Raw genomic sequence first — 24,859 nt, forward strand, 5'->3', positions numbered from 1 at the left:
AAGCCCTCTTTTTTTTTTTTAAAAATTTGGGCTAGGTTTTTAATTAATTGGGCTGACCCAATTAATGAGAATTTAATCACAATTAAAAGCCCAACTTTTACAGCCCACCGAAACTCCTTCTATGTTCCTTTTTTTTTCTTTGCGGAAAAATGAAATCACGTGTGTGGTTGTGATTTTATTTCTTCCCCACCAAGAAAAGGTAGCCGCCAATCACGCATGAGCGTGAAACCCATTCGACGGCCCTTTTCTAAATTCGTCGCTAGTGTCGCCAACCTGCGCCGACGCCATGGCCTGTCCCAGCTGGTGCGATCACAAAACCAACGCTGAGCGTTGCTTGCGGCCGGACAGTAACCGTCGGCTACTTGCCCTTCCGCCGACGCCGACCTCCATGTCGACGTCGCTGGAGTCAGAAGGACACTTCGCTGGCCGCGGACAGCCATGCTTGTGAAGGGTTGTTCAGTGCGTTGTCGGACAAACCTGGGACGAGCCGAACGAAAGATAAAAAAAAAATAGACGCTAAACCGAGAACAGATTTCTTCCGAACGGAAGAAAATCAACAGGTAAAGTAAATTACTGCTCTGATACTAATATTAGATTTACCTGTTGTTGCGTGATTCCGGCTCCGGCGACTGGGACTGCTTCTGTCAAAGGAACGACCACGAACGGAATGGAAAGCTCCTTAAACGCCACAAACCAAATCCTCGATCGTTGTTCTTTGTTCTCCGGCAGTGTCACTTCTCCTCTTCTCTTGGACGTAACCACAGCACGCTCACGCTCACGCTCTTCACTGGACACACCAGGAATGATCGCACACACAGATCGCAGAGCCTTCCTCTCCCTTTAATAGGCAGAGGAAGTGACCTCCACGAAGTGCACAATGTTGGCGGTTTCCGTAACCACCCACCACCACCATGCTGCTCTCCACGAAGTGTACGTTGTGCACTCCATGGAGGTCGCTTCCTCTGCCTATTAAAGGGAGAGGAAGGCTCTGCAATCTGTGTGTGCGATCATACCTGGTGTGTCCAGTGAAGAGCGTGAGCGTGAGTGTGCTGTGGTTACGTCCAAGAGAAGAGGAGAAGTGACGCTGCCGGAGAACAAAGAAAGAACAGCGATCGAGGATTTGGTTTGTGGCGTTTAAGGAGCTTTCCATTCCGTTCGTGATCGTTCCTTTGACAGAAGTAGTCCCAGCCGCCGGAGTCGAGGCACGCAACAACAGGTATATAATCAATATTGGTATCAGAGCCAGTAATTTACTTTACCTGTTGATTTTATTCCGTTCGGAAGAAATCTATTCTCGATTTAGCGTCTGTTTTTTTTTCTCTTTCGTTCGGCTCGTCCCTGGTTTGTCCGGTGACGCACTGAACAACCCTTCACAAGCATGGCTGTCCGCGGCCAACGAAGTGTCCTTCTTACTCCAGCGATGCCGACATGGAGACGACGACTGGCGTCGGCGAGAGGCAAATAGCCGACGGTTACTGTCAGCGGAAAGCAACGCTTAGCGTTGGTTTTGTGATCGGCACGCCTGGGACAGGACATGGCGCCGGCGAGGTCGGCACAGGCTGGCGACAGCTAGCGACGACTGGAAAAGGGCCGTCGAATGGGTTTTCACGCTCATGCGTGATTGGCGACAGCAACATTCTGTTTGCTTGGTGGGGAAGAAATAAAATCACAACCACACACGTGATTTCATTTTTCCCAAAGAAAAAAAAATGGAACATAGAAGGAGTTCGGTGGGCTGACTTGGAAAATATGGAAAAAATAATTATTTCTTCACACAAAAGAATAGGTACATGGTTCTTGTTTTATAGAGAGATACAATAGAGAAAAAAAGGAAAACTAATGAAGACGGAAACTAATTAAAGCTAATTAAAGATTTCTATTTACAGAATGATTCTGTAATTATGACTCAATCAAGGAATTAATGGTAAATGATTCTGTAATCAATCAATGATTCTGTAATCAATTAATGATTAGTTTCCAACACTCCCCCTCAAGCTGGTTTGTAGATATCTTCCATAGCCAGCTTGCTAGTCAGCTTATCAAATTGTTTCTTGTGTAGTCCCTTCGTTAGTACATCAGCTAATTGTTCATCTGTTGGAAGATATGTCATGCATATTATTCCAGTGTTGATTTTCTCCTTGATGAAATGTTTATCCACCTCTATATGCTTTGTACGATCATGAAGAACCGGATTATGAGCTATGGAAATGGCAGCTTTGTTGTCGCAATAAACTTTCATAGGAGTTAAGTAAGAAAGCTTCAATTCCTCAAGAATTCTTTTTATCCACATCACCTCACAGATTCCATGGGCAACAGCTCTGAATTCTGCTTCTGCACTACTTCTGGCTACCACATTTTGTTTTTTACTTCGCCATGTAACTAGGTTCCCACCAACAAAGGAACAGTAGCCAGATGTTGATCTTCTATCTGTAACACTCCCTGCCCAGTCTGCATCTGTGTAGACTTCGATTTGAAGATGTCCATGTTTCTTGAATAATAAACCTCTACCTGGAGTTCCTTTTAGATATCTCAATATCCTATATACTGCCTCGAAATGTTTTTCTCCAGGTGAGTGCATGAACTGACTTACCATGCTAACTGCGAAAGCAATATCAGGCCGTGTATGAGACAAGTAGATTAATTTTCCTACAAGTCTCTGATATAGTTCCCTGTCCTTCACTTCTTCAGCCTTAGCAGCTTGTAACTTCAGATTAGCCTCAATTGGAGTCTCAACCATTTTACACCCAAGCAAACCTGTTTCTCCAAGGAGATCAAGAATATATTTTCTTTGATTAACAAATATACCTTCTTTGGATCTTGCAAATTCCATTCCGAGGAAATACTTGAGGACTCCCAGGTCCTTGATTTGAAACTCCTTTGCGAGATTCTTCTTTAGAACTGCTAATTCTGTTTCATCATCACCAGTTAAGATAATATCATCAACATAAACAATCAAGATGGCTACTTTACCCTTTTCTGAGTGTTTATAAAATATTGTATGATCTGCTTGACTCTGCAAGAAGCCATAACTGATAACAGTCTTTCCAAAGCGTTCAAACCACGCTCTTGGTGACTGTTTGAGTCCATATAATGCCTTGTTTAATTTGCACACCTTTTTACTGTCAAGTCCTTTTTCAAATCCTGGCGGTAGGCTCATAAACACCTCTTCTTCGAGATCACCATTGAGAAATGCATTTCTAACATCAAGTTGATGTAGAGGCCAATCTGAATTTACTGCAAGGGATAACAGGATTCTGATAGAGTTTATCTTAGCAACTGGAGCAAACGTCTCTTGATAGTCAATCCCATACGTCTGAGTGAAGCCTTTAGCCACTAGTCTCGCCTTGTATCTTTCAATGCTTCCATCAGCTTTACATTTTATTGTAAATACCCATTTACACCCAACTGGTTTCTTGCCCTTGGGTAGATCAACTATCTCCCAAGTACCACTTCTCCGTAAGGCATTCATCTCTTCCATAACTGCTAATTTCCAACTTGGATCATCCAAAGCCTCCTGTATATTCCTTGGAACAAACAAGTGTGAAATCCTAGAGATGAAAGCTTTATGATTTTTTGACAGTCTTTGATAGGAAAGATAATTTGCAATAGGATGATTGGTGCAGTTTCGGGCACCTTTCCTAATTGCTATAGGAACATCAAGATCAGAAATAGTAGGTGAAGAATCAGACACAATGGGAGAAATTGAAGTTGGATTAGGGATAGAGTTACCTGGAATTTCGGTGCCAGAGCTTGGGTTTTCAGACTGATGTTGTGCAGGATTGACATTCGAGTCTTTATCCCTTAGATGAAATCTCTTCCTAGTATAAACCTGAAGCTCAGAACTCAGATCGCGGTGATCAGTGTGTAGTATTTCTCCCCCTGATCGAGAGTCTCCAATACTAGGCACTAGAGGTAAGTGACTATTTTCTGGAAAACTAATATTAGGAAGTGGGATAGAAATTTCCCAAAAATTATCTTTTCTTTCACTTGTCTCCCCCTGAAGAGAATTTTTGGTAAAATAGGGGTGTGTTTCCAAAAAAGACACATCCATGCTCATAAAGAATTTTTTTGTTTGAGGATCGAAACACTTGTACCCCTTTTTATTTGACGAATATCCCAAAAATACACATTTTATAGCACGTGGTTCAAGTTTTGAACGAAATTGACACGGAACATGAACATAGACAGTGCACCCAAAAACTTTGACAGGTAAATCAGAAAACAGTCTTATTTTAGGAAAATATTTTTTAAGACAATCAAGAGGTGTTTTGTATTCCAACACCTTAGTAGGCATCCTATTTATCAAATAAGAGGCTGTCAAAATTGCTTCACCCCACAAATATTTAGGAACATGCATATAAAACATTATGGCACGTGCTACTTCAAGTAAATGTTTATTTTTTCGTTCTGCAATGCCATTTTGTTGAGGGGTATCCCGACAAGTAGATTGATGAAAAATGCCTTTTTCTTTCAAAAAATCACCCAAGTGCTCATTAAAATATTCTGTTCCATTGTCAGAATGTAAAATACAAATTTTGGTTTGAAATTGATTTTCAATTAGAGTGTAAAAATTTTTAAACAAATTTCTCACGTCAGATTTTTTATCCATCAGATAAATCCAACATAAACGTGTATGGTCGTCAATAAATGTTACAAACCATTTTTTTCCAGAAAGAGTAGTAATTTTAGATGGACCCCAAACATCACTATGAATTAAATAAAAAGGTTTGGAGGCCTGATAACTCTTTGGTAAATATGTTGCACGATGAAATTTTGCAAAAAAACAAGTTTCACAATATAAAGAAGAGCAATCAATACCTTTAAATAACTCTGGAAATAATTTTTTTAGATAGAGAAAACTAGGATGTCCAAGCCTATAGTGCCATAGCATTATTTTCTCTCGAACTGAGTTTGAACTGATACTATTAAAAACCTGAGCCTTTTTAGTACTAACAGGTATTTCATCCAAGTAGTAAAGACCTTCAATCATCCTAGCACGCCCAATCATCATCCCCGAGTTCTGGTCCTGAAATTCACAGTGTGATTCAAGAAATATAATACGACAATTAGAATCTTTAGATAATTTACTCACAGATAAAAGATTGCAGGCTAATTTAGGAACATGAAGAACAGAATTGAGATTAATTTTCTCGGTCAGTTTAATGTGTCCTTTTCCTACAATAGGCGAAAAACTACCGTCGGCAATTCTAATTTTCTCACTTCCAGAACAAGGAGAATAAGTATTGAATAAGTGAGAGCAACTAGACATGTGATCTGAGGCTCCAGAATCTATGATCCATGGAGAAGAGTTTAAGCAAGAGAGAGCTTTAGGATTGCTACCTGTTTGTGCCAAGGAAACACTAGGAATACCAGATGAGAAGTTGGATTTTATCAGCTTTAAGAGTTGATCAAGTTGCTCTTTGTTGAAGGAGCCTGAGTTGGCTTCATTAGCCATAGGAAGTCCGCGATTCTTTTCTCCTGGCTTGCTGTTTTTCCAGTTGGCAGGTTTGCCATGAATTTTCCAACATGTCTCACGTGTATGGCGAGGCTTGTTGCAGAAATCGCACCAAACCCGTGGCTTATCATCGGATCTGCGCTGGTAATTTGCAGCCTTGGAGGTAGCATCAGTAAATAAGGCCGAAGTTTCAATTGACTCACCGATACTCTTTTTTCCCAGCATAACACTCCTTCGGCTTTCTTCTCTTCTGACTTCGGCAAACACTTCACCAATGGATGGGAGAGGGGGTCTCCCAATGATCCTTCCTCGTACTTCATCAAACTCGATGTTGAGACCGGCAAGAAATTTGTAAATACGGTCGTCTTCCATGGTTTTCTTGTGGTGGTTGCAATCATCAACAGATTTCCATTCGTATGTGCTAAAGAGATCAAGATCTTGCCACAATCTTTTCAACGAATTGAAGTATTTTGTGACTGAATCCTCTCCTTGACGAATTTCTCCCAACTTTAAAGTCAATTCAAAGACTTGAGATTGGTTACCCAGGTCAGAATACATCTGACTAACATTATCCCACAGCTCTTTTGCAGTAGGATAGCACATGTAATTGGTACTTATATCCTCCTCCATGGAGTTGACTAGCCATGTCATAACCATGGAGTTTTCAGCATCCCATACGGCATGCAGCGGATCATTAACTGCAGGAGCCTTCTTGTCACCAGTGATATAGCCGATTTTTCCTTGCCCACGGATATACATTCGGACGGATTGCGACCACCGGAGAAAATTATCCCCATTCAAGCGAATAGTGGTGATTTGGACTGAATGAGGGTTGGAAAGGTGTCGTAGGGTTTCAGAAGGTGTTACCGTGGTAGTGGCAGGGATTGTAGTGGCTTTGGACGTGACTTCTGACATGGCTACTCTGCTCTGATACCAACTTGGAAAATATGGAAAAAATAATTATTTCTTCACACAAAAGAATAGGTACATGGTTCTTGTTTTATAGAGAGATACAATAGAGAAAAAGGAAAACTAATGAAGACGGAAACTAATTAAAGCTAATTAAAGATTTCTATTTACAGAATGATTCTGTAATTATGACTCAATCAAGGAATTAATGGTAAATGATTCTGTAATCAATCAATGATTCTGTAATCAATTAATGATTAGTTTCCAACAGGAAGCTATCCAGTGGATAGAATATGATCCAGTTTATGGAGTTAATGGACACATGGGAAGATTGGACAGACTGTTTTGGCGCCTATAGATGCAGGATTTTCTGATTCTGGATAACTACATGATTTGGGCTTTGATGCGTTCATTGCCTAAAAACCTACGACATATAGCACTTCAGATATGGGGGCTCTATGAAGGGCGCATTATTTATACTCAGTTGTGCACAGAACTACTTCACTACGCTGATTGTGAAGAGGATCCAGAAGAAGATCCAAATGAAGACTCTATTGAAGACACTTCTGTGGAATATTTGGGTTCGATACAGGATTCTATATCATCGCATCATCCAAATAGCATCCCAACTGAAGAAGTTTCTGTTCAGCCTAAAAAGATAAGCTATATTTGAATTATTACTGCGCTAGTGTTTGTCCTAGTGGGAGTAATAGTTGCTTATCTAGTTTGTTAGAGTTGTTTCTAGTTAATTATGAGTAGTAGTGTTTGGATCCAGAAGAAGATCCAAATGAAGACTCTATTGAAGACACTTCTGTGGAATATTTGGGTTCGATACAGGATTCTATATCATCGCATCATCCAAATAGCATCCCAACTGAAGAAGTTTCTGTTCAGCCTAAAAAGATAAGCTATATTTGAATTATTACTGCGCTAGTGTTTGTCCTAGTGGGAGTAATAGTTGCTTATCTAGTTTGTTAGAGTTGTTTCTAGTTAATTATGAGTAGTAGAGTTCTTGTTATTCATTAACAATATACACCATGTTTATTTTAATGATATATTCATTTTAATGTTGTTTACTCTACATGTCGCATGATTTATTAATGTATACTCTTTGATTAGTTCATTATGAGTATAATTAATTAACTCTTAAATGATAAGTTCATTTATGATAAATATCATGATTAATTAATGATAAAGTTCATTAAGATGGGATGTATGTAATAAAATAGATCAATGTAAATTAGATTGGAATATACAAATGATGAGTGAGAATTTAATTCTCACTTGATTTTGTAAATCAAATCAAAATTACATTGAGTCAATTTAGAGATTACATACATAAAAAACTTACATTGAATAATTATTTATGATAGGTTATGGCGACAAAGAATATCATAGCTGAATTAAATAAGGGTGAGAAACTTAATGGGGACAACTACAAAATCTGACACCTCAGGATACAGTATCTTCTAGAGTAACAAGAAGTTCTGGAGGCTGTAAATCAAGTTATGATTGAACCTGTAGATAGTCCCACTGCACAAAACAAACGAGATCTTGATGCCTACAAGGCATGGAAGAAGAAGGACTCCACTGCTAAGGGAATTTTGATTAGTTCAATGGTGAATGACCTAGCATTTGAGTATGAGTCATATTCTTCGGCTCATGCTGTCTGGGTAGCCCTTAGAGAAACAAACAGTGGAGTCAGTTGAGCAAGCTTCGGCAGCTGACAATCAAGTTTGACAGCTATAAGAAGCGCCTAAATGTATCAATGGTTCAACATCTCCGGGAATGTCGAACATTATTCGGGAGCTATGTTGGCGATTTTCGTAACCGCCCACCACCACCACGTCGCTCTCGACGAAGTGCACGTTGTGCACTCCGTGGAGGTCGTTTCCTCTACCTATTAAATGGAGAGGAAGGCTCTGCGATCTGTGTGTGCGATCATACCTGGTGTGTCCAGTGAAGAGCGTGAGCGTGAGCGTGCTGTGGTTACGTCCAAGAGAAGAGAAGTGACGCTGCCGGAGAATAAAGAAAGAATAGTGATCGAGGATTTGGTTTGTGGCGTTTAAGGAGCTTTCCATTCTGTTCGTGATCGTTCCTTTGACAGAAGCAGCCCCAGCCGCCGGAGCCGGAATCACGCAACAACAGGTAAATCTAATATTGGTATCAGAGCAGTAATTTACTTTACCTATTGATTTTCTTCCGTTCGGAAGAAATCTGTTCTCAGTTTAGCGTCTGTTTTTTTTTCTCTTTCGTTCGGCTCGTCCTTGGTTTGTCCGGCGACGCACTGAACAACCCTTCACAAGCATGGCTGTCCACGGCCAGCGAAGTGTCCTTATGACTCCAGCGACGCCGACATGGAGACGACGACTGGCGTCGGCGAGAGGCAAATAGCCGACGGTTACTGTCAACGGCAAGCAACGCTCAGCGTTGATTTTGTGATCGGCACGTCTGGGACAGGCCATGGCGCCGGCGAGGTCGGCGCAGGCTGGCAACAGCTAGCGACGACTGGAAAAGGGTCGTCGAATGGATTTTCACGCTCATGCGTGATTGGTGGCAGCAGCATTCTGTTTGCTTGGTGGAAAAGAAATAAAATCACAACCACACACGTGATTTCATTTTTCTCAAAGAAAAAAAATGGAACATAGAAGTAGTTCGGTGGGCTGTAAAAGTTGGGCTTTTAATCTGATTAAATTCTCATTAATTGGGTCATCCCAATTAATTAAAAACCCAGCTCAATTTTATGATATTGTCCACTTTAGGCCTAAGCCCTCATGACTTTGTTCTTGGGCTCTTCCCAAAAGGTCTCATGTCAATGGAAATACTTTCCATCCTTTGAACCCCATGATATTTTTCATTTACTTTAGATGTGGGACTATGTTTGCACCCTTGCAACCCAACAACGATGACGTAAAATTCTCACACGCGTGCTATGCTAGTCGAGTGCCGTGTCGGTCCCAGGGTAGAACGGTAAATTCAAATGTATCGAGCAGTAAAATTTAAGTGTATCGAGCGGTTCGACTCGGTATTTTAATCCCTGCTATTGGATGGAAAATAGAGTATCTGCTCAGAAATAAATATGCACCGTCTGGTACAGGTAAAATAGTAGTAGAACTGGCACATTACCAAAACAAGATTACACAACTGTGTTCAATTAAAGAAATGCTCCAGCCACCAAATACTTACTAATGTTGGAGTAGAAAAACTGCTACTGGTTAATGCAATCCAAGAAAATCAGATCTTTTGGTACTATTAAGAATTGGATTAAAAAATCAATAATAGAAAATCAATTGAGGTAGCTAATTGTGTAGTTCCAAGATTTAGTATACGAGTTCAAATTTATTCCAACCTACTAGGAAATGGAAATAATGTGGTTAATGGAGAACAGGTTAAAACCTGAAACAATTCCCCAGCAGATGATGAAGCGTCCAATTTTACAGCCCAAGATTTCCTATAACGCTCTGTCCAAAAATTCTGAAGTGCTTCAGCTGGAATAGCAGCCTGTGATTAACAAAGTAGCATACATAATTAAACTAACAAAAAAATTAATAGTGCCAACCAGGAAATATCACAAAAGAGTTAGGTTTTACAGCAGCTCCCACCTCAAACATGGATAGCTGTGCCTTTAGCAATCTGATCCTTATTGGAAGAGTAGAGTTAGAGAGTTCGGATTTCCAGTCAGGGTCTGACTTCCTTTTCTGTTCACACAAGGCCAAATGCTCTGAAAAAAGTGCATCAGAAGTTTGAAAGGTCTTAAATGGCTTGTGACATGAAGGACAATGCCTTTCTTCGAGTAAGAAAGATTGGAAGCAAGAATCACAAGTGTGAAGGAGCTCAGAACATCTTTTCTTCCCGTATTTCATTGTGCATAATTCATGCGCATTGTAGCATTCTTTCCACATCCATTTCAAGAAACCTTGGTGTCTAATAAGAGCAGATTTTTTCTCGGCATCATCGCCCTTGAATCCAATTTTGAAAGACATTGAATTCTCTAATGCATCAGAAGCAAGCTCAGTAAGAGAACTATTAGGACTGCCGTTTTCCACTCTCCAGTCTGGGCTCGACATTATTTTAGAATCTCTTGGTTTAGCATGATCTCCAACTGAATTTAATGAATTGATAGTTTTCTGTCTCCACCTAATCGCCTCTTTGAAATTTCTCTCTATTCTGAGCAGCATTGAGTGTCTAGAGCAGCTAAAAGTGCATCAAATGCCTACATTCATAGAAGATAAATTAAACATAATAATAATAAAACCTGGGACTTGCAAAGATCAATTAATTCAGCACTTGAATTTTTAAAAAAGAGTATATATAATATCCTTAATTCATCAGATTGCAGGATCTAGCTGGTCCTTATGCACATGCTGTCTTCGATTGAGAAGAATTGATCACCTTCTACATCCTTTTTTCTTGCAATGGGAAATTTAAGAACTCTTCATAAATAGGTGGAAGTTGGTACAAGAAGCGTCTATTGTGTGATTGAGGATATCAATATGGTTAAAGCACATGAAACTACATGACTCATGATGAAGAATGTTTAGCTTACATGGATGTACTCCTTACTCTTCATCAATGAGACGCATATCGTAGGAACAATACAATTTTATTACACACGTGAATCCTAATAAATAGTGAAGCAATCATTGGGTCTGCAGTTTTGATGGATTTAACAGAAATTATAGCTAACACAACAATAGTCTTGATAGGAGAATGTGGAGTTGTGGGCACTATAAAGGTAATTGCACTTGTAAATGAGACAAAAACAAAGTAAAAAATATCACATAAGTTCATCACTTTGAAGGGTTTTTATTTTAGTGCTGGTTAGATGTTTGAAGTTTAAACAAGAAGCTAAATATAAAGTTACCTCCTCTGAATTAATAAGGCTCCAATGACCATCTTTAAATTCAAAAAAGATTCTTCCAGAACCAGGATCCTTTGGTGAAGAAGATGTTGAAAATAGCCTGTAGCAATTTCGCCTATGGTCTTGACCTAAGGGTAACGACCAGTATGCATAAAGTTGCTCTGCCTCATGACCAATAAATGATTTTAACAGTGAAGGAGACTTCTCAGCAGCATATCGACTTTGCTGAATAGATGAAGCATCAGGAGTTTGCTCTTGCATAGAACTATAGCCCAGATTAACCAGATTCAGGTTGACAAACTGCTCCTTGTTGATTGCTGCTAGATTGTCGTCATTAACCTTGCCAACATTGCCAAGTGGAGTTTGGTTTCCCCCTACTGCAGCAGTAGTTTGGGCAGTCTCATACTTGTACCCACTCAAAGTACCTTGTGCTTGGCCAGAGTATTCTTGTCTCGAACATCTTTTATCCAGCTGCATTTCTGCCCACATTTGTTTTTTAAGTGCAGTTGCAGCTTCTGTTCCTGTAAAACCACACAATCAGAAACCAGAAATTATAAAGAATATAGCATAAATATATGGTATCAGTACCTCCAGAACTGCTTGTATAGAGTTTCCATCAATAGATAGACCTATCAAAGCGACAAGTGCATTCAGGCGCTCTTGAACACTCAGCTCACAGTAATCACCTTCTGATAGACCCTGAACGCATGGTTCACCAAAGTTGCTTTCATGAATCTCTGTATCCTCCATGTCAGGGCTAGCTGATTCATTGTACTTAAACTGGTTTCAGTATGTTCGGCCTCTGAAGAATGGATTGGAGGAACCTTCTCAACATTTCCAAAAGTAGTTAGTAGAGTGTCTTCAATATCTCCTCCTTTCCCGTTACCTAGTGAAGTGTACATTCTAGGGTCTTTTAGCTTGCTACCAAACAGGTCATTCTTATCCAATGTTGGATCAATGCCAGCATCATCAGCCTCAGGATCATCAGCATCTTCTGGATTTCATCTCTTTCTGCATCATCTACATACTCTATATCCTTTTCTGCTTCTTCGGAATCTGAAAATGCACTTTGAAAACCTTGTACTTTCTTCAGAGCCGCAGAGAGTACTGCATCAGCATCTGCAGGATCTTTTCTATTTGGAGATCACACACAATATGTTGAAGGAGTAATTTTCTCAAAAAGTTGTGTATCACGGGATAAAGCTGTAGCAACTGATCCCTTAGGTGTCTTGCTTGTTGTTAGATCTCTCAACCCAGATTTCTAATAATGAGACAATTGGGTTAAATAAATCAAGAACAAGGAAACAACCTTACAGAAAGCATATACCTGAATCTTGCTGGCAACTTCATGTATTGTCAAGCCTCTGCCACCTTCAAGAGAAAGAACATGAAAAGCAGCAAATTTAACTGTTCCAGGAGTCAAACAATGCCAAGATCTTCAACAATGTGTGTGCCCCTGTTCATGCATTAAAGCGACAGCATTTTTAACAGCCGAACCATTTCGCAAAGTAGAAATGATATCTTTGCCACCGTTACTCTGAATATAAATTAGTTGAGATTTTAGTAATAACAATGCAAACAAATAAGAAATACTACTTTAACGACGGAAGGATTGGCCTGACAATGGAAATTTAAAAATCTCCCAGCTTACAGTTGCACACTCATCAAGTCTCCAATTCAAAAAGCAATTCTGGTGTATTTCATTGAGCACAATCTCATCAATGGTGTGCATAATTGATATATGTTTTCAAAAATATTATTAGCTATGCTGCTCAGACTCTGGCACAAATATTGGACACAGATATAGATTTAAGTGTCAGACACATTATTTACAAATAAGGATACAGAGACTCATCTGAAAAGATCCACTTGGAGACTTGTTGAAAATTATAAATAATATTAGTTATTAATATCATTAACTTAATGTATGCTAATACATAAAAATAATAGAAATAAAATTACAAATTCATAATATCATATTGTTAATTTAATTTGCAGTAATACTTATCTAGTAATAAAGTTATTGATTAATTGTGTGATATTACATGATCTAATGAAATTTACTTATACTTGACCGTTGTGATGGATTAAAAATTACCAAATAAGTGTCACTTGATTACCAAATTAAACCTCAGACCACCTTTCTACCTAATATAACTAATAGTTAATTAAACCAATAATAGTATACCTTATATACTGGCAGTATTAATTGCCAACCCTTTCTCTCTTCCCATGTCACCTATTCATACCTTCTTCACTCGATCCCACCCAAATGCACTGTCAAATTAGCAATTCCGCCATTACTCAAGAATAGGAAAATGACTCCTCAAATGCCCTTGACACATCTTTCTTCTCATTTACTTTTTCACCTTGTCCCTACCCGACTCATTCCTTTCGTTGTACAATCTTTGTCCCCATGATTTTAACAGGTATTCATCCATTTCTGACCTCATTTAAGGTTGTATTCCTTCAATTTTCACTCAATCTATGTTTCTCAAGCCTTCTTACATTATGCGTAGGGATGCCAATGAATATGCGGTCCTATAATATTCATGATTGATACTTGTTTATGTTCATTCAATTTTAAAATATATAAAAGAAACACATTTGAACACTAATGAGCTCACTTTTATAATGCTTATGAATAAAATTTGTGACCGTTTGCAAACTAAGTTGTTTACAAGTATGTTTAACACTCAATAATCATCTTATTTGTTTAGTTTTTATTTAAATATATAACGAATATAATAAGCATGTATATGAACTTTAGAGTTTCAAATTATATATAATATGTTAAAATGAGTAACAATATATGCTTATTCATTTTAATCGATGATTTAACAAGATTATAAGGACAACCATGTTGCAAATTCATTTTATTAAACAAGATCGAACAAGCTTTGAAAAAAAACTTGAACATTGTCAGTTACAACCCTAGTTATATGTTTTGATAGTAGTCATATGACTGAGAAATCAGGAAAAAAATTGGATGGCACCCTGACCAAACTAGATTGGGATCATGGGCGGAGCTTACATGGGCCCAGTGTGGGCAGCCGCCCACACTGGGCCCAAACAAAGCTCCGACCATGTGCCCAAGAGACCTGTTTTCTCACCGATTCTATGCCCACCACGTAGAAAATTACCATTCATCTAGGCATCATCTTGACCACCCGTGTAGCTAACATTTCCATGTGTTTGATTTTTGATATTTAATGAGTCAACGCCATAAGCCATGGTAAAAAATATCACCAATTCAATTGATAATAAATGATTAAATTGGTGGATTTTGAGAAACGCAATCAATTGAGTACAATAATGAACTTGAATTGTTAGATCATTGATAATCAAATTTAATCAATGAAAATTCATGTGGTCGAAAGCCACTTGGAGATCAAATTCAAACAATAAAAACATTAAGATCAACATAAATGATAAAAAATAATATATGGAAGAGAAGCTTTTTGCTACTTTGTGAAAATTTTGTAGCGAAATTTGAGATCTAATGTCATCGATCAAACATCTTATGCTCACCATAAGATGAACGACGCGAACTGGGTTTCAGACCTTTCGACACCTAGTATAATTGGTGGCGACGCTACCGATGAGGTGGACGCCTCAACCCAGAGGGATTCAAGTCGGATCTCGCAGTTGAATCTTGGAATACGTGAGGATGCCGCCCTCGAGCGAGAACATTGGTACCTCCATCCCTTCCTATGTTGGTCCACTTGCAAAGTTGTAAATTTAAACACAACATTAATATTTTATCGAAAATATTTCAATATGAAGACTATTGTACATAGGTTTACCGAAAATATTTCAATATTTAAACACAAAGATATATATATCTCTAACAGTTGATAATTAAACTATTGTACATAGGTTTCAATATGAAAACTCGAAAATAACAATTGTAAAATAATTCATCGGACTGTCTTTTCAATTATATTACACTATCGCCTACGTACACTTAACTAAGATCCTAGCTCCACCCCTGATTGGGATTGACTGACTTTGCCAACTATGGACAGGAGTATCTACCAAATCCAAGAAAAATTATCAGAGCTTTTCCCATCAAAATCAATGCCCGCTATCTATACCTTTGACATTACATCAAAATTTTTTATTAGGAAATAATTTATTATCTTGTTATATATAAAAGGTGCATTATTCACAACCATTTGTTAAAATAACATGACAAAAGTTTGCTTATTCATTGTGCACAATGCAACAAAGAGTTGACTTTTGCAGCAAAAATAATAATGTCAGCGAACTAAACGAGACAAAAAAACAACAGCAATCAAAACAGCACATTTAACTTATACAGAGAAAAGAAAATTTGAATAATTGCAAATTTTGTCAAAGTTTATGCAGCAAAAATACCACATTTTTATCGCAGAAATATGCGATTGCAACATCTTTTTTCTTCAGTTGTGGCCCAAGTCCAGCTGACAAAGCAATTTGTCGCAATATCTCAGGCCATGTCAAGCAATTCAAATGGTGCTGCCAACTCTGAATGTTGAAGCCCCAAGCATAAGCCTGCAAATGAAAGGAGAAACTGGAAATGAGTTAAAGGAGATTGAAAATGGAAATAAGTAACTGAGAAAGTATAAAGTTAAAGATAGCAGAGCAGACCCCCTCAACAATATGGAGATGACCACTGCTTGGATTAGCAGAATTACTCTGATTAGCACGGACTGTTATAGCAGAATTCCTGACAAGATCCACTATGTCCTTGATTATGGATTTAAGCAGGGAAACAGAGATTTCTCCCAAGAGTCTTGAATCCTGTAGGAATTGAGTTGAGAAGTTGAAGGCTGCTTTTACTGATTTTATAGCAATATTTAGCATGATATTAACAACCTAGTCGTCTACAGTTTATGTCGGCAATTACCATAACTGCTCACCACCACCACGCTCGCCACGGAGTGCACGTTGGAGGATGCGGCCTCTCCCTATTAATAGGGAGAGGAAAGCCTTGATCGAGGAGAGGAGAGCCAGCGTTGTGGATGCGTCCAAGATTAGAGGTGTTGTGCCGGAGAGAAGAGGAAGAGAAGGAACACCGATCAGAGGATTTGGTTGGTGGAATCCGAGGAGCTTTCCGTCCTACGTGATCGTTCCTTCGACGCGAGCAACAGAAGCAAGATTTTCTCGAAACAGGTAACTTTAAATTTCTTACAATGGTATCAGAGCAAAAGCTTTAGAATTTTACCTGTTGGGAAAATCGCTGCGCGATTTCTGCCCGTCTCTGTTTTGGCCGGCAATGCACTCGAAATAGCGAGCACCAGCGTGGTTTCCAGTCATGCCTGACGTCGTGGCGCCGACGAAGTGTACGGCTAGCGAAGTGCCCAGCGAGATGTCCCGTGGCGCCGGCAAGGCCGACGCTGGCGGCGTGGTAAGGATGGCGCTGGCAGAAGAGGAAAGCCGGCGAGTCCGGTGGATCTTCTATAGTCGCCTGTTCGCACGCGTGGTCGCTGTTGCCGCCGCATCCCGCGCTCATTCGCTGTTGGAGGTGAAATGTTGAAAGCAGCGGGGTGCGTTTAGGGCAAAGAAAAGAAAAAAAACGAAGATGAAATGTTCGCCGCCATCTCATTGGAGTCAAATGGTTCAATTGGGACATAAAGCATGAGCTTAGAAAGTTTAATTAGGTTTCAAATTAAAACATTGGATGTTGGGTCGAGGTCCAATGAAAGCTAATTAAGATCAAATGGGCTTTCAGTTTTTTGATGGCTAGGCAGAACCAATTAATTGGGTCAGATCTATTGGGTCAGCCCAATTAAAATTTAGGCACAATAAAAAAAAGGTTGGGTTTGTGGCTGCTGGGATTCGAACCCCCAAGTATGCACAGCCAAAACCTGTAAAGCTAACCACCAAATCCCAACCATCATATGTAAATGGATTTGTTTCATTTACATATTGAGCAAATTAATTAGATTATTCAATTATGCTCAATTAAGTCCATTGGGCTTCCAAATTTGTTTGTAATTGGGCAGTGATCAATTATTGGACAAGGATTAAATTCATTGGACTGTTCATGAATTAATTGGATTTCATTGGAAGACCAATTAATCTAATTGGGTTAGATTTCTAATTGGGCCAATTTTGGGCTTTCAATTAGAAAGGTCCAATGTTGGAAGTCATGTGCCCAATTGACCCAAACAAATGAAATGTTAAGTGCTCTGGCACGGTGACAACACTTGAGTAGAGACAACCAAGTATAAATTGGACTTGGTTAGAGTTGACATTGGTCAACCATACTCATAATTGTAAGAAGTTGTTTGAACAACTTATACTCGAGAAACAACTCAATAATAGGCTTAGTCAACATGGTTGGAGATGATGAGAAAATTAAATATCATGCATAGTGCTCAGGTGCCTAGGGTGCTTGGAGCTAATAATGCGGTGTTTTAGTTTTTATGGAACACTACCATGTTAAGTCTTCAAGGTGACAATTGACTGGTCAAATGATCAGTTGACAAAAGCTCCTGTGAATCAAGAATATTTATTTTTCTTGATTTATTGTGTTAGTTCTATGCCTGTATAAATTAAATTAAGCTGGTATATGTGCTGGTTTGTCAGTTTTGCACTAACTTCATTAATTTCAATTTTTTCAGATGACACGAATGATTACTACTATGACTCGTCGCGATGTGATGCGTAATAAGCTGAGGGAAGCTATCCAGTGGATAGAATATGACCCAGCTTATGGAGTTAGAAGACACATGAGGAGATTGGACAGACTATTTTGGCGTCTGGAGATGCAAGATTTTCCGATTCTGGACAACTACAGGATTTGGGCTTTGATTCGTTCATTGCCTGAAAACCTACGTGACGTAGCACTTCAGATATGGGGGCGCTATGAGGGGACGCATTTCATATATCCAGTTATGCACAGAGTTGCTTCACTACGCAGATTATGAAGAGGATCCAGAGGAAGATCCAAAAGAAGACTCTGTAGAGGACACTTCTGTGGGATGTTTGGGTTCGTTACAGGATTCTGTGTCCTGACATCATCTAGATAACATCCCAACTGAAGATGTTTTAGTTCAGCCTAAAAAGATAGGTCATGTTTGGATTATTACTGCGCTAGTGTTTGTCCTAGTGGGAGTGATAGTTGTCTATCTAGTTTATTAGAGTTGTTTTCTAGTTAATTATGAGTAGAAATGTTATAGGTAATATTTAAAGTAGAGTTCTTGTTATTTGTTAACAATGTACAGTATGTTTAATTTAATGATATGTTAATTTTATGTTGTTTGCTCTACATGATGTATGATATTTATTTATTTAAGTATACTTTAATGATTACATGATGCATGATAATGAACTACTCAAAGAGTATACATCAATAAATAAATATCATGCATCATGTAAAGCAAACAACATAAATGAACATATCATTAAAATAAACATGTTATACATTGTTAACAAATAACAAGAACTCTACTTTAAATGTTATCTATAACATTTCTACTCATAACTAACTATAAAACAACTTTAATAAACTAGATAAGCAACTATCACTCCCACTAAGACAAACACTAACGCAGTAATAATCCAAACATGACCTATCTTTTTAGGCTGAACTGAAACATCTTCAGCTGGATGTTATCTAGATGATGTCAGGATACAGAATCCTATAACGAACCCAAACATCCCACAGAAGTGTCCTCTACAAAGTCTTCTTTTGGATCTTTCTCTGGATCCTCTTCACAATCTGCGTAGTGAAGCAACTCTGTGCACAACTAGGTATATGAAATGCGCCCCTCATAGCGCCCTCATATCTGAAGTGTTACATCACGCAGATTTTCAGGCAATGAACGAATCAAAGCCCAAATACTGTAGTTGTCCAGAATCGGAAAATCCTACATCTTCAGATGCCAAAATAGTCTGTCCAATCTCCCCATGTGTCCACTAACTCCATAAGCTGGGTCATATTCTATCTACTGGATAGCTTCCCTCAGCTTATTACGCATCACATCGTGACAAGTTATAGTAGTAATCATTCGTGCCATCTAAAAAAATTAAAATTAATGAAGTCAGTACAAAACTGATAAACCAGCACATATGCCAGCTTAATTCAATTTATACAGGCATAGAACTAACACAATAAATCAAGAAAAATAAATCTTCTTGATTTCAGGGACTTTTGTCAACTGATCCTTTGACCAGTCAATTGGCACCTTGAAGACTCAACATGGTAGTGTTTCCATAAAAACTAAAACACCGCATTATTAGCTCCAAGCACCCTAGGCACCTGAGCACTATGCATGATATTTAATTTTCTCATCATCTCCAACCATGTTGACTAAGCCTATTATTGAGTTGTTTCTCGAGTATAAGTTGTTCAAACAACTTCTCACAATTATGAGTATGGTTGACCAATGTCAACTCTAACCAAGTCTAATTTATACTTGGTTGTCTCTACTCAAGTGTTGTCACCGTGTCAGAGCACTTGACATTTCACTTGTTTGGGCCAATTGGGCACATGACTTCCAAAATTAGGCCTTTCTAATTGAAAGCCCAAAATTAGCCCAATTAAAAAGCTGACCCAATTAGATTAATTGGTCTTCCAATGAAATCCAATTAATTCATGAATATTCCAATGAATTTGATCCCTGTCCAATAATTGATCACTGCCCAATTACAAAAAAATTGGAAGCCCAATGGACTTAATTGAGCATAATTGAACAACCCAATTAATTTGATCAATATGTAAATGAAACAGACCCATTTACATATGATGGTTGGAATTTGGTGGTTAGCTTTACAGGTTTTGGCTGTGCATACTTGGGTTCGAATCCCAACAACCACAAACCCAGCTCTTTTTTTTTATTACTGTGCCCAAATTTTAATTGGGTTGACCCAATAGATCTAACCCAATTAATTGGTCCTGCCCAGCCATCAAAAAACTAAAAGCCCATTTAATCTTAATTGGCTTTCATTGAACCTTTGCCCAACATCCAATGCTTTAATTTAAAACCCAATTAAACTTTCTAAGCTCATGCTTTATGTCCCAATTGAACCATCTGACGCTATATGAGAATGGCATTCGAGACACATGTAAACGCCATATGAGATGGAGGCTCCACTTCCGCTGTGTTTAACATTTCATTTTCATTTTTTTTCTTTGCCCTAAACGCACCCCGTCGCCTTCAACATTTCACCTCCAACTGCGAATAAGTGCGGGATGCGGCGGCAACAGCGACCACGTGGGCGAACAGGCGACCACAGAAGATCCACCGGACTCGTCGACTTCCCTCTTCTGCCAGCGCCAGCCTTGCCACGTCACCAGTGTCAGCCTTGCCGGCGCCAATCTCGCTGGAGCCACGGGACATCTCGTTGGGCACTTTGTTGGTCGTACACTTCACCGGCGTCACGACATCAGGCATGACTGGAAGTCACACTGGTGCTCGCTGTCGTACATGTGTGTTGCCGGCCAAAACAAAGACGGGCAGAAATCGCGCAATGATTTTCCCAACAGGTAAAATTCTAAAGCTTTTGCTCTGATACCAATGTAAGCAATTTAAAGTTACCTGTTTCGAGAAAATCCGACTTTTGTTGCTCGCGTCGAAGGAACGATCACGTAGGACGGAAAGCTCCTCGGATTCCACCAACCAAATCCTCCGATCGGTGTTCCTTCTCTTCCTCTTCTCTCCGACGTAGCACCTCTGGACTTGGACGCATCCACAGCGCTGCCTCCTCTCTTCGATCAAGGCTTTCCTCTCCCTATTAATAGGGAGAGGCCGCATCCTCCACGGAGTGCACAACGTGCACTACGTGGCGAGCGAGCGAAGTGGTGGTGGGTAGTTACGGTAACTGCCTACAGGCCCAATTAGAAATCTAACTCAATTAGATTAATTAGTCTTGCAATGAAATTCAATTAATTCATAAACAGTCCAATGAATTTGATCCCTGTCCAATAATTGATCACTGCTCAATTACAAAAAAAATTTGGAAGCTCAATGGGCTTAATTAAGCATAATTGAATAGCCTAATTAATTTGCTCAATATGTAAATGAAACAGATCCATTTACATATGATGGTTGGGATTTGGTGGTTAACTTTACAGGTTTTGGCTATGCATACCTGGGGGTTCGAATCCCAGCAGCCACAAACCCAGCCCTTTTTTTTTATTGTGCCAAAATTTTAATTGAGCTGACCCAATTAATTGGTCCTGCCCAGCCATCAACAAACTGAAAGCCCATTCGATCTTAATTAACTTTCATTGGACCTCGGCCCAACATCCAATGCTTTAATTTGAAACCCAATTAAACTTTCTAAGCCCATGCTTTATGTCCCAATTGAACCATCTGACGCCATATGAGAAGGAGGCCCACTTCCGCTGTGTTCAACATTTCATCTTCATTTTTTTTTTCTTTGCCCTAAACGCACCCCGCCGCCTTCAACATTTCACCTCCAATGGCGAATGAGTCCGGGATGCGGCGGCAACAGTGACCACTCGTGCGAACAGGCGACCACAGAAGATCCACCGAACTCACCGACTTCCCTTTTCTGCCAGCGCCAGCCTTGCCACGCCGCTAGCGTCGGCCTTGTCGGCGCCAGCCTCGTCGGAGCCACGGGACATCTCGCTGGGCACTTCGCTGGCCGTACACTTCGTCGGCGTCACGGCGTCAGGCGTGACTGGAAACCACGTTGGTGCTCGCTGTTTCGAGTGCTTTGCCGGCCAAAACAGAGACGGGCAGAAATCGCACAGCGATTTTCCTAACAGGTAAAATTCTAAAGCTTTTGCTCTGATACCATTGTAAGCAATTTAAAGTTACCTGATTCGAGAAAATCCGATTTCTGTTGCTCGCGTCGAAGGAACGATCACGTAGGACGGAAAGCTCCTCGGATTCCACTAACCAAATCCTCTGATCAGTGTTCCTTCTCTTCCTCTTCTCTCCGGCACAACACCTTTGTCAATCTTGTCGGCGTCGGCCTTGCTGCTTGCACCGGCCTTGCCGGCGCGAGCCTCGTCGGCGCCAAGGCCTGCGCCAGCCATGCCGAAGACGAAGTCGGCACTCAACCGTGAGCGTTTCTTGTCGCTGACACCAGCCACCGACTGCTTTCCAGCCTGCCTTGCCGGCGTTAGCTTGCCTCACTAAGTTATATATCCCTACAAGAGTTATGCTTGTAAATCCTTTTACTAAGTCAATGGCTAGAGAGTCATTCAATGAGCATGTAAAGTCTATGGGACTTCGTAGAATGTAACAATATTTTAATTGACAATCAGATATTGTAATTTGATTGCGTGAAATGTCATAATCTATTAAGTGTATGTGAAAGGTTACATTCTTATGATAAGATCTCAGTAAACATGTTGGCAGATAGTGATTGGTCTTCTCACATGGACAATCGTCTCTATTTGTTATGTATAAATAAAGGTAAGACCAGTGCTAATAGTTTAGCTTTTGCAACTGTTGCCTTATGTGGTTGTAAAATTGTTACATTACTATAAGCAGAGGTCGCCTTGATGAGTGAATCAAGATGAGATCATTTAAAACTTGATGATCGAAGTAAATGATCCCACCATTTACTAAACCTGTTAGTTGCCAGATAAGAATTCATGTGTTGGATTCAGGATTAAACATTGGGAATGTCTTGATCAAAATCTATACGATGTTGATTTAAGATAAACATGCGTTTTTTTCGTAAAAAAAATAACATCGTAGCATGTGATTCATACCACATGTGCTAAGATGACAAAAAGGATAGTAGGAGAATGGATCTCTGCTTCTCTACTATGTGAGCCCTATGAGATTATATGTTGATCTCAGCATTTGTCTTATGTGACTATTTAGCTGTTTACTTGAAATTTTAATCAGGTTCTGCTACTTTAGCATGTAAACCTATGACTATGGATGATTCGGTCTATGGAACATGATTAGAAAAGCGACTGATTAAAATGAATGGACTCAAGCTAAAAAGGAAGGTTAAATATATTTATATCACTTTGAGAATATTCACTGGTCGATCTATTTCTGTTATGTATAGAAATGATTGTGAATATTATAGATATGCAATATGCTCTTAACATGATAGTCAAACTGAGAGATTAGAGATGTTCATATTGATGTAAATAAACATTAATCTGGGCAAATAGCAAGATATAATGAGTCCAGGAAAATAGTTATGTACCACCAGATGAGTGATTTATGTATCACTGAAGAACGGCTGTGTGCCACCTGGATGATAGCTATGAGCCATCAAACACATGACTATGTGTCATTTAGAAAATGGTTATGCACTATTTGGGGAGCGACTAAGTTAGATGTAACAATTTTTCTTAGCATCAATCGCTCCATGAGCAGCTATGTAAGGTGTAATAACTTTCTTGACAATGAATGCTCAATGTGCTTGCTGTCGCACGAACCATTTTCTTATGTATGAATTGGTTGTTCTTACAGTCTATGTGACTGTGCATTCCGGTTATATTTAGTCTACGTGGCTAGATACCTCTTAATAGTCTTTATGACCATTTGGCTTTATGGCTTCACTTGGACGAGCGGGAGATGTAGGCAGTTACCGTAACTGCCCACCACCACCACGCTCGCCACGGAGTGCACTCAATGGAGGATGCAGCCTCTCCCTATTAATAGGGAGAGGAAAGCCTTGATCGAGGAGAGGAGAGGCAGCGTTGTGGATGCGTCCAAGATCAGAGGTGTTGTGCCGGAGAGAAGAGGAAAAGAAAGAACACCGATTAGAGGATTTGGTTGGTGGAATCCAAGGAGCTTTCCGTCCTACGTGATCGTTCCTTCGACGCGAGCAATAGAAGCCGGATTTTCTCGAAACAGGTAGCTTTAAATTGCTTACAGTTTAAGCATATAAATATGATATAACAAGATAATGAGTAGTAACCACTAACAACCTCTCAACCAATCACATGGTTGACGCTAATGATTTTAACAAACTATCAGTCAACTACAAGGTGGATGGAAACTAATGAACTTAGCTACTGCATATGCTACTTTATATTTTTACTACTTCTATAAATAGATATGTGTGTTAAATATGGTTTTGTATCACATTACCATATAAATCAACAAGGGAACAAAGAAGTGATTTAGCTAGTTCCGCAAATTCAATTTCTTGTCAAATATCATAGATTTCAAGGTGCAGATATCACAAGTGTAATTAATATAGGTTCCTAAAACATCCTATTACAATGTCAAGATTCTACAAGATTCACCAAAAAGCTGACATAATGAGACCTAGGGTAGTAGATGAGTTAAGGAACAAAATAAATCTAGCAAAAAAGGTAATTTGGTTAAGAAAAGGATCCACTACAAAAAGAAAGTGGTTTTAACAAAAAAAAATGGCCTAAAAATATCCAAATTTCCTAGTCAACAATGAAGATATTTTCATATGTACACATCAATACTGGTATATTTACTACATCAACATTATAAACGGACTTAACATTGGATATTATGTCATTCTAGCTTTGCAGATGATCTGATGATTCATAAGCATAGGGTATAGTTTAGAGAGCAGCCAAAATTAGAGAGCACACATAATCATGGAGAGCTTGCACAAACTCTTCAAGTGTGAATGGCCAGAGTCCAAGTACATCAGCAAAAGTAATTAAGAACTTCCATGCCTGCAATTTCAACCAGCAGTGTAACACAATGCCAAGA

At 39.3% G+C, this 24,859-nt stretch overlaps 1 pseudogene; it reads right to left on the minus strand.

Moving 5' to 3' along the window:
* LOC141823766 (uncharacterized) overlaps positions 1-24,859 on the minus strand; it is a 28,322-nt pseudogene that overhangs the window by 2,357 nt on the left and 1,106 nt on the right.

The sequence above is a fragment of the Curcuma longa genome, chromosome 3 (assembly GCF_044706935.1).
Source record: "Curcuma longa cultivar G26 ecotype Majalengka, Jawa Barat chromosome 3, ITB_CL_G26_1.1, whole genome shotgun sequence".
NCBI classification, from domain to species: Eukaryota; Viridiplantae; Streptophyta; class Magnoliopsida; order Zingiberales; family Zingiberaceae; genus Curcuma; species Curcuma longa.